The sequence below is a fragment of the Arachis hypogaea genome, chromosome 14, assembly GCF_003086295.3.
Source record: "Arachis hypogaea cultivar Tifrunner chromosome 14, arahy.Tifrunner.gnm2.J5K5, whole genome shotgun sequence".
Taxonomy (NCBI): domain Eukaryota; kingdom Viridiplantae; phylum Streptophyta; class Magnoliopsida; order Fabales; family Fabaceae; genus Arachis; species Arachis hypogaea.
In genome coordinates, this window is record NC_092049.1 from 40686592 (window position 1) to 40700850 (window position 14259).

Here is a 14259-nt window from a genome sequence, read left to right on the forward strand (position 1 = left end):
TGGGCTCCTTCTTTTGGTTTTCGCTTTCCTATTTGAGGTCTTCTTTGTTATTGGGCGGGCGTAGTATAGATCAGACGCTGGAGTGTAACTAGCCTCCCAGGGTTCACCCAGTCTGGATTGCTATCATCGAAGACTACCTTGGCTTTTGTGCACAATCTGAGAATGGTGCTGGGGTACCAAAGCCTGGCACCCGAATCAACCTTCTCAGCTGACTCTTGAATGCCCTCAGCTATGAGCTCATGCACATTGATTTCTCCACCCTGTACTAGGCAATGTACCATGGTCGCTCGATTAATATTGACCTCTGAATTATTTGCAGCTGGGAGGATAGACCTCCTCACCAGTTCAAACCATCCCTTGGCTTCTGGGCTAAGGTCTCCCCTCTTGATGAACCGGGGTCTCTTATCTGTATACCTTTCTCAGTCTGCTCCTATGACACATATGTCAGTCACTATTTCATCGAGTTCATCATTGTCAGGGCTCTTACTTATCCTTGCATGATAACTAAGCTCATAAAAATGTGGTGATTTCAACTGAAGGGCTCTTGTTATAGCATTTGGACTGAAGTCCACCTCTTTTCCTCTTACATAGCTTTTGAAGGTTGGGGCTTTGGTTTTATCTTCTCTAACCACGTTTGCATAGAACTCTTTGATGAGGTTTGCATTGATCTTCCCTTCTGGGTTCGTGAGCCTTTGCCACCCTCTTTGTTCAATTTTCTCTCGAATCTGTGGGCACTCATCCTTGTCAATTTGGAATGTTAACTCAGGCAGTATCTTCTTGAGCTTTATCCGTTCAAATTCGAGCTCATGGAACGCAGTTTTAAATCTCTTCTCATCAATAGGGATGCTCTCCATTGGTTCCTTCCTCTTTTGCCTCTTGGAGCTTGATGCTGCCATGAATTTGAGTTGCTGTGTGAAGAGAGTGGAAGTTACGGATAGATGAGGAATTTGGTTGGTTAGGACAAGGTGTGATGAAGGAATTTGGATGCCAAAGGTGTGAAGTGTGAGAAATATCACTTTGGGTGTGAAGGGGAAGTACGGACTTGGATTCACTTATATAGGGAAGTGAGGAGGAGATGAAAGGTGTGGATTGATGGGGTTGGTGTATGATGAACGGATGGGGTTTTGTATGGAATAAGCACAAGGATTACCAACTTTATGATGGGGTTGGTTCAGTTTCCAAGTTTGTTCTTCTTCCAATGTTGCATGGCAACCATTCCCAATGCATTCCCTCTTGAGACACGTGTGAAATATTCTCCTTTTGTGTTATCCGAACCTTCCTCATTTAATTGTCCAATCAATCCCCTTCAATGCTCCTTTCCCTTTTCCTATAAAATAAGAAAAATTAATATCATTGAGAAATTATACTTTATGGCTAGAATAATAAAGAAAAAGAACTAGATTGTTTATTCATGAACACCAACTAACTAACTAACTGTGTATTCTTATATGCACATTGGTGGCACCTTGGGTGATACCAAACTTAGTTTGTAGTACTGTGATGAAAAAGTTTTGTTCAAGGCTCCAAGACTAGCATGCTCTGAATTGCATTCATGCTCTCTTGGAATGCTCTGAACACCAAACTTATTCTTCACTATATACTGCATAATAAGGATTTTACCAAGTGTTTGTCAAGTTTGGGTTGGAATTCATGAATATTAACTTATTCACTATTTTATAAAAGCATATAAAACATGGGTTGCCTCCCATGAAGCGCTTCTTTAGCATCACTAGCTTGACGTTTCTCCTTCATCAGGGAAGTTGATAATGCTTCAAGTCCTCCCTCCTTGCTGTGGACCTATATCCATTGGTTGTATCAATGATCTCTACATGTTCCAAGGAGAGAATTCTGTTGATAGTAAAGACCTTAGGTAACTGAGATGGTACAGTGGGGAGATCAGGGGGGATATCTGGGAAGTAAGCTGAGATCACTTTATCCCCTTGAGAGAAGTCCTCGGTAGGGATCTTCTTGTTCCTCCACCTCCTTGGTACCTTCTTCTTTGTTCCTCGTGATGTTGTCTTACTCTTTGTGACCTCCTCCTCTAAGGAAATGTGGTTACTGGTCTCATATGATTCTGGTGGTTTAGGTTCCTCCTAATTTTCTTTGAGCTGTGGCAGTTGCTGTTTGCCTTATTCATCAATCAAGGGAGTTCCCAGATGTGCTAGTTGTGTTTCAGTGCTTGTTTCTTCCTTCAGTATCTCACTGTGATCCTTCCTTGGTTCCTTGTTCTCTTGATCTGTTTCTTGTGAGTGTTTGAAAACAGTGAAGGTGAGCTGTTCATCATGGATCCTCAAGATTAGCTCCCCTCGCTCCACATCTATGAGTGCTCTGACTGTAGCTAGGAATGGTCTTCCCAATATGATTGGGTGAGTGTGACTCTCTTCCATGACCAATATGACAAAGTCTGTGGGAAGAAAGTATTTCCCAACCTTTATCAACACGTTTTCCACCACTCCTATTGCTTGTTTTTGAGTTTTGTCAGCCGGCCTGATGACTACATCTGTGGGCATTATCTCATTGATCTGCAGCCTCTTCATAAGGGATAAGGGCATTAAGTTGATGCTTGCTCCCAAATCGCAGAGTGCTTTATCAAACATTATTTCTCCTATGGCACATGGGATGTGAAAGCTCCCTGGGTCCTTTCTTTTTGTAGGCAACTCTGGTTGAATGAGGGCGCTGCACTCCTTGTTCATCACTATAGTTTGGCCTCCTTTGAGTGAGCTTTTCTTGGGAAGCAGTTCCTTCATATACTTGATGTATGGTATGTTTACATGCAGAGATGCAAACAAGTCAAGAAATCTTGAGTATATTCTCTTCTCCATAGCACCATTGAGTAGTTGGGGAAAGGGTGCATAGAGTCTCAGCAGCTCCTGTTGTGAGATTTTTGGTTCTTGGTGATCTTTTTTCCTTCTTCTCTGCTGAGGTATCTCCAGGTTGTTCTGGCGGCCTGTTTGGCTTGTCCTCAGTCTCCTTATCACTTGTAGTGACCATCTTGCAATCTTCCCATCTTACTTTCTTTGTTTCACCTCTCGGATTTTTCTCTGTGTCACTTGGGAATCCATCTGTAGGTTTGGGAATCTGCTCAGAGAGATACCCCACTTGAGATTCCAACCTCTTGATAGTGTCTCCCTGGTTCTTAAAATTGGCTCGCACTTCCTCCTTGAACACCTTGTTGTCTTGAATCTCTTTGCATATGCCTTCAAGTAGGTTTTCAATCTTCGAGAGTCTGTCATCAGATGATGGTGGGTTGGGGTTGGATGGATGAGAAATGTTAGTTTGGCCTTGGTAAAAGTATTAAGAGGGGTGGTTATGTGGGTGCTGATATGGTCTAGGTGTGGCATGTTGGTGAGCTAAGTTGTTAGGATTTGGACGTCTTTGATCTAGGTCTTGGTCTTGTTGATTTCCCCACCCAAAGTTTGGGTGGTTCCTCCATCCAGGGTTGTAGGTTTTGGAGTATGGATCATGGTTTTGCCTAGGTGAATTCCCAATGTAGTTGGCTTGCTCCTGACTACCCTCTGCTTCTTCATTCACTTCTTCTTGGGTCGTTGATGAGGTGGTGATTGCTGTTACTTGGTTCCTCTCCATCTTCTTGGTGAGGTCAGCCAACTGCTTGGTTATGAGCTTGTTTTGGGCCAGCAGTGCATCCACATTGTTTAGCTCCATCACTCCTCTAGTGTTCCCTCTTTCGGAGGCATAGAAGTAGTCATTCTCTGCTACAGTTTCAATGACATCTATGGCCTCCTCAATGGTCTTCTTCTTGTTCAGAGATCCCCCGGATGAGTGGTCTACTGCCTTCTTTGATTCATAGGAAAGGCCTTCATAGAAAATGTGTAGCTGCACCCATTCATTGAACATATCTGGTGGACACCTCCTTGTTAGGTCCTTAAACCTCTCCCATGCTTCATATACAGTCTCACCATCCTGCTGCTTGAATGTTTGCACCTCAGCTCTCAGCCTGTTAATCCGTTGAGGAGGATAGAATCTTGCCAAGAATTTATTCACCACATCTTCCCAAGTTGTCAAACTCTCCTTCGGAAAAGACTCCAGCCATTTAGATGCCTTGTCCTTGAGTGAGAAAGGGAACAGAAGTAGTCTATAGGTGTCAGGATGAACACCATTAGACTTCACAGTATCGCATATCCTCATAAATGTGGTTAGGTGATGATTGGGGTCTTCTTGGACACCTCCTCCGAATGAACAATTATTCTGAACAAGAGTGATGAGTTGTGGCTTTAGTTCAAAGTTGTTGGCATGTATGGTTGGCTTTTGGATGCTACTTCCACAGTTTCCTGGGTTTGGGTTGATGTAAGAACCTAGAACTCTTCTCTCTTGCCCAGCATGATTTGCTAGACCTTCTCTCCCATGGTTGTGAGCCTCTTCTTCATGATGGTTCTCCATATTCTCCTCCATGTTTGGTTCAAAGTACTCTTCTTCTTCCTCAACACCAACTACTCTCTTTCTTCTTGCTTCCCTCCTTAATCTAAGAAAGGTCCTCTCTGGTTCAGAATCAAAGGAAGTTGAAGCCCCGCTTCTCCTCCCTGTCATACAACCAACAAGGTACAAGCAAGGAAATAGATCCAGAAACTATTCTAAAAAAAATGCTGCTAGTGTGAGTGATGCAATATATCAAACAGTTAGTTGGTGAGTGAAACAGAGTGTAAACAACTGAAATAAAGGGGTTAAAGGGATGGGAATACAAAACAACTGAAACCGAAAGTAAAGTTCTCAAACAGAAATTTAAATCAACAGAATAACAAATGCTCAATCTAGTGATCCTCCAACTTAATCATTGTTGATACAAAATCAATCCCCGACAACGGCGCCATAAACTTGATACACACGGAAACTTGTCTCTCAATAATTTTCCTTCGGCAAGTGTACCGAATTTGTCGTCAAGTAAAAACTCACAATAGAGTGAGGTCGAATCCCACAGAGATTGAATGATCAAGCAACTTTAATTAGAGGAATGTTCTAATTGAGCAAACTAGAAATTGATTTGAGATTTGCAGAAAATTAAATGGCGGGAAAGTAAATAGCAGAAAAAGTAAATGCTAGAAATAAAGAGCTGAATGTAAATGGCGGAAAGTAAATTGCAGAATCTTAAATGGGAATGGGGTAATTGCTCATAAAAGTAAATGGCAGAAATTAAAGAGAATGGGTAAGATCAGAAATGGGAGTTCATTGGGTTCAGGAGATGTTGCATTCTCCGGATCAAGTTCATTTTCATCTCTTCCTCAATCAATGCATTCATTGATCTCCTTGGCAATCTTAAGTGATCGAATTCCAATTTCTTGGTAATTCAATCTCTCAAATCTTGATCAATAGCCAATTCCTTGGTCAATTGCTCATGAGAAGAGATGAAGTATGGTCACTGATTATACCACATGCATTTCCCAAATCAGATGTTGGTGGGATTATAGTCACATATCCATCCAAACCCAATTTGGTCCAGCATGAGAAAGCATTTCTAGCATGATCTCTTCATTCCTCTTTCAAGGTTCAGAAGATATCCAAGTATGAATAGCTTCTTTTCCAAGATAACTACCCAATTGGATGAAGATCGAAAGCTTTCAAGTAAAATCAAGAGAAAAGATAGAAGAAGGAGAATGAAAACTAATATTGATCCATCAAATTACAACAGAGCTCCCGAACCCAATGAAAGGGGTTTAGTTGTTCATAGCTCTGAAAGATGAAAACAAAGATGGAGAATACATGATGAAAGTAAAACTAGAAGTGCAGAGAAAGTAAAATACAGAGAGTAGTTCTATGCCAAAGGCTCCCTAAAGTTTCCAACTCCCCAAACTAATTCAAAGCTACTCCTATATATACTACTCTTCCGATCTTCTAGTTGGCTCTTCAAGTCTTGGGTATAGGCCTCTGAATCTTGAGTTTGAAGCAGTTATCCTTTTCATTGGGCTTAGCTTTGCTTGCAGAGAGAAAAGGTGAAGTAGGCAGGGACTTTGACTCAGGATGTTAGTGGTGTCAACGTTAAGTGAAAGTGTGGGTTCGAGAACGTTAGTGACAATCACCTTTTTCACTAACGTTCCTAACCCAAATATGATCACGTTGACTTCAACGTTAGTGGCACTAACGTGACCACTAACTTTGCCTCTTGATCCTTTGCACACGTTATTGGGACTTACCTTTCTCAATAACGTGGAGAGTCCTCCCTTGTCCCTACGTTAGCGTCCACGTTAACTAGGTTAACGTGGCTTCTAACGTAGTAATGCCAATCCTTCGAGAACGTTTGTGACACTTACCTTTGTCACTAACGTTCCAATGTGCCCCTATTTACCACGTTAGAGTCAGTTAACGTGGCTTCTAACGTAGTCATGCTAGCCATCTCCAACGTTAGTGACAAAGGTAAGTGTCACTAACGTTGGCTCATCATCTCTTTATCCACGTTAGCCTCCACGTTAACTAAGTTAACGTGGGAGTTAACGTTGCTCATGGTGGCTCTTGGTGGTTCACCCCAACGTTAGTGACAAAGGTAAGTGTCACTAACGTTGGCTATCAATTGCTCTCTCCACGTTAGCTTCCACGTTAACTAAGTTAACGTGGGAGTTAACATGGCTTATGGAGGCTTGGCCAACGTTAGTGACAAAGGTGAATGTCACTAACGTTGGCTTCTCTTTTGCTTCTTAACGTTAGAGTCCACATTAACTAAGTTAACGTGGCTCTTAACGTGGCCACTTATGAGCTTGGTCCAACGTTAGTGACAAAGGTAAGTGTCACTAACGATGGCTCCATTTTCTTTCTTCCACGTTAGAGTTCACGTTAACTTAGTTAACGTGACTCTTAACGTGGGTTATGATGGCTTCGAGGGCGTCACTAAAACAAATATGGCTTTTAGCAACGCCAAAATTTGCAACGCCTTAAAACCGTTCTCTTAGATAGTTTTAGACAACGGTTTTTGTAGTGTTACTGTTGAATTCAATTTGTCATTATTTTATAGCAACAAATTAAAACCGTTCTCTTTGACTATTTTAAAGAACGGTTTTATAACCGTTACCATGAATTATTTTTAAGCAACGGTTTTTTTTTGTTGTTTAAAGAATTGTACAAAAGAAACGCATTAAAACCGTTGCCGCAATGCTACACTTAAAAACCGTTCTATTAGATGGTCTTAGACAACGATTTTTACAGTGTTGCTGTTGAAGTTTATTTTTTCATTACGCTATAGTAACAAAATATAACCGTTCTCTTTGACTATTTTAAAGAACGGTTTTACAACCATTACAACAATTGTTTATGAAACAACCATTTTCTAATATTATTTAAATAATTATACAAATTAAACAATGTTTTCAAAATATAATATTTTTTATAATTTATAATAATAATATATAATATTTATTATAAATTTATTTTAATTTTATTTGTTTAAAATAATATTTGTTATTTATTTATAACAATACACTACAACATTTTTGGCCTAAGGTAACCCTTATTCGAAGCAACATTTAACAAAAGTTGCCTTAGATTCGATAAAAAAAAATAACATTTTTGACAAGTTACCTTTGAGTAAGGCAAAGATAACAAAATTTTTTGCCACCCACAAAAATAGTTGTCTTTGATATCTAAAACAACACTTATAAAATGTTGCAATATAAAAAATTTAAGACAACATTTTTAAATAAAAATGTAACATTTTATAAGAATTATCAAAAAAATTAAATAAATAACATTTATAAAAAATTACCTAAAATTATTCATAATTAAAAATTAAAAAAAAAAAACTTTTAATCCTATTCTCACCCATTATTTTCCCAATCAATTAACTTAAAAAAAGAAGAAAAAAGAACATATGTGCTTCACAGCTTCAGTTCACTACCCTAAGCCCTAACACTTCAGAAACCAATCTCAAATGGCGACACACCCTAACGGCGACAGCAGCTCTCGATCATGGTGCTCTCCTCCACATACGACGACGGTGCGGTGCCCTTCTCCATGGACGTCGGCGCGGTCAGCTTCTCTACGCTCGCTGCTCCACGGCGACGGCGCGGTGCACTCCTCGTTTTGGCCTGAACCACCACCGTTGAGAAACCCCTGTCCCTTCTCTTCTCCTTCTCCTTCTTCCTCTTCTTCTTCTTCCCCTGTCTCGCCTCCTCCGCTTCGCGAGCTCTGACAATACTACATGCAGCTGCAACCCCCCTCCTCCTCCTCTGCGTGTAAGAAGCTTCTGAATTTTACTATGGGAATGGAATTTCTGAATTCATTTATTCTGAATTTTAGTATCTGAATTTTATTATGTGAATGGAATTTCTGAATGCATTGATAATGAATTTTAGTATGGGAATTTTCTGAATTTTAAAGTAATGAAGCATTATATATTATATATTCACTTGCATTATAACTTTTTTTACTCGGAGAGAAAGAGTGAAGTAGTGGCGTACATGATGATGAACGTTGTTTGGTGTATAAATATTTCAGATGTTTTGTGTTTAAAGTTCACTGCATTCTAACTATTAATCTAAACGAGGAGAAAACTTGTGAGGAATCTCAATTGATTTTGAGAAAATGTTCATACATTGTTCTTCAAATTCATTTTTCAACTTGTGAGGCATTTGATTTTGACTACACTTATTTACTAAATCCTGTTTTGATTTCCTGCAGATCATGATGAAAGACCAATTTGCAATTTATATGATCCAGAAGGTTATTAATATATGTTCTAAAAATCAGCGAGCAATCTTGCTTTCTCACATCAGAGTTCATGCTCATGCTTTGAAGAAATACACTTATGGAGAACACATTGTGGCTCGGTTAGAACTAACAATTTGGAGGTGTGCACTACTACTAAAGCATATATGAATTCATATTTATGCAGAATTGGATAGGTAGCATATTCATGGGAAGATCCCTGTTTTATTATATTATATGTTGAGAAATCGTATCATGGTTTTACTAATTTAGATGAGACCTTGTCTTACATTATATGCATTCTTAGTCACCTTTTGATTTGGAACTGTAATTGTCAATCCCCTGAATTGACTGCATAATTTTTTGAGTATAGGAACCTCAGACCTAAAATGCTATATGATTTTTCATCAAACGAATGTTAAGTGTATTTATTGTCCTTATATATCATATTAACTATTAGATGAGTTGAAGATTAATTTCAATAAAGTTTATATGTTAACTGCATAAGTTTTGTTATACTTATATATGATATTAATTTCAATAAAGTTTATATGTTTCAGTAACAAAATGAATTTTAACCTCACATGCATTTTTGATGATTCAGTCTCTCTTACCTGTTAGTTTACATAATGTTGAATTGGAAAATGCTAACAAAAAAGAAAGAAAGAAAAATGGTGGGAAACTAAGCTTAACTTTCATGGATTTAACTGCCAACTTGGCTTTGAGAATGAGATGTTGAATTGTAGTTGAAGCAAAGAAATTTAAGGCCCTTTTTTCTTTTTGGGAAATAGCTATATGGACATCTTGCACAGTGCAATTAAGGGAATCAAAATGATGAAAGAGGGGGGGTGGGGGTGGTGGTTAAGGAGGAAATTCTCCATAGGAATTGTTTAGTTAATATGTTTGAGAAAGATGTGATTGTTGATTAAAACATATGTCCGTGCTCTTTTATTTGCTTCAATGCCGATTGATACATTTCTTAAACTTAACAGTGAACCTGATGGTGAAGAGCAATTGGATGAGAATGAAGGAGATATTATAGAGGAGCAGGACAATGATTATATTAATCCAACTGAGGCTGAGAACATAGACAATACTTTGAAAGGTAAACTTTTTGCAGGTTCTCAATTTTTTTTCGTGTTTACATTTTCTTAGTTTAATTAGTTTGTTCAGTTTTTGTTAAATTAGCCAGTTTAGTTATGCATGCTTAGTGGATTATAGGTGGTTAGGAAGTTATATCTGATTTGTAGTGGATTTAGGTTGAACTTTTTGGTTGCTGCTGATGCCTGGAATGAACGGTTTCAAATTGTATAGTGCTGTTTTATCCTTGTTAATGGCTGATTTCATGCCTTGTTTTGATTGAGCAATGGTGATGATGGCCTTATTATGCAAATTTTTATATTGCTGTTGATTGCCATTCATTCTCCCTCCCATTGCCTTATTATGTCGACATTGCTCTGCCTCCATTCTCCCTCCCCTTGCCATTTTCTGTTTCTACTTCTTCTGCTGGTTCTCAATTCTTTTCCTTAATTATATTTTCTTAGTTTAATTAGTTTGTTCAGTTTTTGTTAAATTACCCAGTTTAGTTATGCATGCTTAGTGGATTATAGGTGGTTAGAAAGTTATATCTGATTTGTAGTGTATTTAGGTTGAACTTTTTGGTTACTGCTGATGCCTGGAATGAATGGTTTTCTGAGCTGTTGTAATTGACAAATGATGGTTGTTGCAGTTTTGTTTCAAGTTGTATGGTGCTGCTTTATCCTTGTTAATGGCTGATGTCATGCCTTGCTTTATCCTTGCTACTGATTGCCATTTTTCGCTTGCTGCCATTTAATTCATATAAATTGATCCTGATTAGTGCTGATTTGATTTTAGTGAGTTCATATGGGTTGATTTTGCTGTTTGTTTAAATTCAGATATGTCCTATTTACTGCCAGAATGCTGCTGAAATTTCTAAAAATTTGTGTTAATTGAATTCCAATTTGTGAATTGAATTTGGTAATTTGTTACTTTAGTTTTGTTTCGTGACCAAATTCAACTCAATAGGTTGCTTTAATTTGTTCTTTTTTTTTTCAATTAAATATCTTATAAATCAATAAGAGGGATGGTATAATTAGTATCTTTGTATAGAGACAACAGTAAAGAAAACATGAGGACCTACACAATGCTTGAAGATTCATGCAAGACAGTTGGAAGATAGAGAAGAAATTACTCTAGATATTGAAGGAGAGGCAATTGGTCCTTCTGATGAAGCTGTAAACAACTTGAGCAAATTTTCGGGCACCGTGGCAAGGAATTCATATTTTTGTCCATTAATTTACACAAATTGGAAGGGGATTAAAGATAAAGAAGCCATTTGGCAATATGTTCAAGTGAGAACTTTAGTCTTGTTTCTTTTAGAAAGTATCTGAAAATGTACACATGTATTTTATTCTTACTAGCAAATAATATTTGTGGACATGATGACTATTTGCTACTTAGCTATTTCAACTCTCTTTTGTTATTATATTTTTTGCAAACTTAGATGATATTGTAGATCTTACAACAATTTTTATAAGTTAAATTTGATGGAAAATGTTCAATTATTTTTCTTTAGTGACTTGATTCAAATAGTTTAGATTATTTATTGACACTAAATAATTAAAAAAAACTGAAATCAAAGATGACTACATAATAAAACTGTTGCCAAAACACGACTTCAACGGTAACGCTTTAAAACCGTTGTCTTAGATGACTATTAAATGGCAATGGTATCAAAACCGTTGCCGAAAAACGACATCAACGGTAATGCTTTAAAACCGTTGTCCTAGATGTCTATAAACTGGCAATGGTTTTAAAACCGTTGCCGAAACCTGGCATCAACGGTAACGGTTTAAAACCGTTGGCTATGTGAATAATAAAACCACAATAGTTTAAAACCGTTGCCTATCCAGTTACGGTATTAAACCGTTGTCATATTAATAGGAACGGTTTGAAACCGTTGCTTATTGAGTAACGGATGAAAACCGTTGTTTAAAATTTTCCGTCAAAACCGTTGTCTATGCCACTAACTGTGGCAACGGTTTTTCTGTTACCATTGCCTTAGGTAAAAAACCGTTGCCTTTGAGCATTAGTAACGGCTGCATATACCACAGGTCAAAAACCGTTGCCAGAGCGTTGCCTAAAGTTTTGGGTACGGTTTTTCAATCTACGGCAACGGTTTTTGACCGTTGCGAAAAGCCTTATTTGTTGTAGTGCGTTATTGGCGATTACTTTTCTCATTAACGTTGCAAGCTAGCTCCCATTCCACGTTAGTGGTCACGTTAGTTAGACTAACGTGGCTGCTAACGTGGTTCTTCCTTGCTTCCTTTGTCCTGAAATCAAGCAATAAAGTGCATCAAAGTTCTAATCCAAATCATGAGACATGCATCCTCTAATTTGTCATATAATTCATGCAAAATTCTCATGAAATCATGTAAAGTGCACAATGTATGCTTGAATCAAGATGTAAGTGAATATCTACCCAAAACTAGCTTATTTTCTAAGAAAATGCATGAAACTACCTTAAAAACAGTAAAGAAAAGGTCAGTAAAACTGGCCAAAATGCCCTGGCATCAAAATCTTGCAAGGAATTTGTTCACGACCTCTTCCCATGTAGTTAGGCTATCCTTGGGGAATGATTCCAACCACTTTGCTGTCTTATCTCTGAGTGAGAAAGGGAACAAAAGTAGTTTGTAGATGTTTGGGTGTACCCCATTGGACTTTACAGTATCACATATCCTCAAGAATGTGTTGAGATGTTGATTAGGGTCTTCTTGGGCACTTCCTCCATATGAGAAATTATTTTGAACAAGTGTGATGAGCTGAGGCTTCAGTTCAAAATTATTGGCATGAATTGTTGGCTTCCGGATGCTACTGCCACAATTCCCTGGGTTTGGGTTGATGTAAGAGCCTAAGACTCTCCTTTCTTGCCCAGCATGATTGCCAACCTCCACTTCAACATGGTCATGTGCTTCTCCTTCCATGGTGCTTTCTAGATTTTCCTCCACTGGTTCCTCTCCAATTATGCCTTTGCCTTTTGCTTCCCTCCTTCGCCTAAGGAGGGTCCTCTCAATTTCACTATTGAGGGGAGATGAAGTCTCTCCTCTTCTACCTGTCATACAATTGGCAAATAACCAGCAGAGAACAACTGTAGTAGGGAAAACCTTGTTGAGATTAGTGGTTAGCTTTGTTGATGCAATTAATCGAACAGTTAGAAGAGTAGGAATATGGATAACGAATAAAAATAATCAAAGAAGAAAGAAATAAAACTCAAAATAAAAATAAACTCTAAATAAAAGAAAATAAAATAGCAAGGAATTTAAATTGCTTAATCTAGCTCTCCAAAATATTTAATCACTGTCAAATTTAAGCCAATCCCCGGCAACGGCGCCATAAAACTTGATGAGTCCAATTCACACCCCCATTCAAAAATTGGTGAATTAGTTCCTTTGGCAAGCGCACCAAAATTATGGTCAAGTAATAATCCACAGAGATTGGCAAATTCGAGCAATTTTAATTAATAGATGAATTAGTCAAGCGGATCAAGAAGATTGTGAAGTGCAGAATTGTAAATGACATAAATGTAAATGACTAGAATATAAAGAAAAGTAATAAAGTGCAAAAATAGAAATGGAAGAATGTAAAGTGCAGAATCATAAATGACTTAAATGTAAATGGGAATGGGGAATTGCTGAATGTAAAATTAAGCTATAAAGAAATGGATAGATAAGAATGGAGAAATTCATTGAGATTGGGAGATGTTGTCTCTTTGGATCAAATCTAGCTTATATCCCCTTCAATCATGCAACGCATTGACCTCTTGGCAATCATGTTTGATTGAGCCCCAATCCGTTGGTGACTCAATCTCTCAGATCTTGATCAATAGCTAATTCCTTGGTCTAATTGCTCATGAAGAGAGATATGCTTGGTCCCTGATTATACCACACACCATTATAGGTCGAAGTAGAGGGAGGATTATATGTCACATATCCAAACACCAAAACCCAGATTCTACTCAAGTGTGAGAAGGGATTTCAAGCATGGTTTCATGTTTCCTTTCCCAAGGTTCCCATGAAACCCAATTGCATTCAATCTCTTTTCCAAGATAATTGAACACTAAGCATTAAGAATGAAATTCCTTCTAGTGAATCAAAGAGAAGATGAAGAGAAGAAGAATTTCACTATTATCAATCCATCAAGTACAACAGAGCTCCCTCTCTAAATGGGAAGGAAGTTAGCTACTCATGGCTCAAAAAGTACTCAAAAGTGAAGTGTAAAAGTGGATCTAAAACTAACTGCTCAACCCCCTTTCAGTACTCCTTGGGGGTATTTATACTACTTCTAGTAAAATAAAAGAATTACAAAAGTGAAAAAGGAAAATTACATTTTGGAGGAAAAAGAAGCTCAATAAGTGTGACCTCCCAGCTGGCGTGATTGGCGCTCTAGTGGCGTGTCACGTGCTCTTTAATTTTCAGCTTGACGTGCCACGCCCACCCCTTCAAGTGGCACGCTCGTCTCTCTAACAACCTTGGTGTGCCATGCCTTCGAGCTCAAGTGGCACGCTCATCTCTCTAACAACCTTGGCGTGCCACGCCT

The 14259-nt window shown here is 38.2% G+C and overlaps 1 non-coding gene across 1 annotated transcript; it reads left to right on the plus strand.

The window, feature by feature from the left end:
* The first annotated feature begins 3850 nt into the window (after positions 1-3850).
* On the plus strand, positions 3851-3957 carry LOC112746306 (small nucleolar RNA R71). Its single transcript, XR_003174197.1, has one exon. It is a non-coding gene; the product is annotated as a small nucleolar RNA R71 (small nucleolar RNA).
* The last annotated feature ends 10302 nt before the right edge of the window (positions 3958-14259 follow it).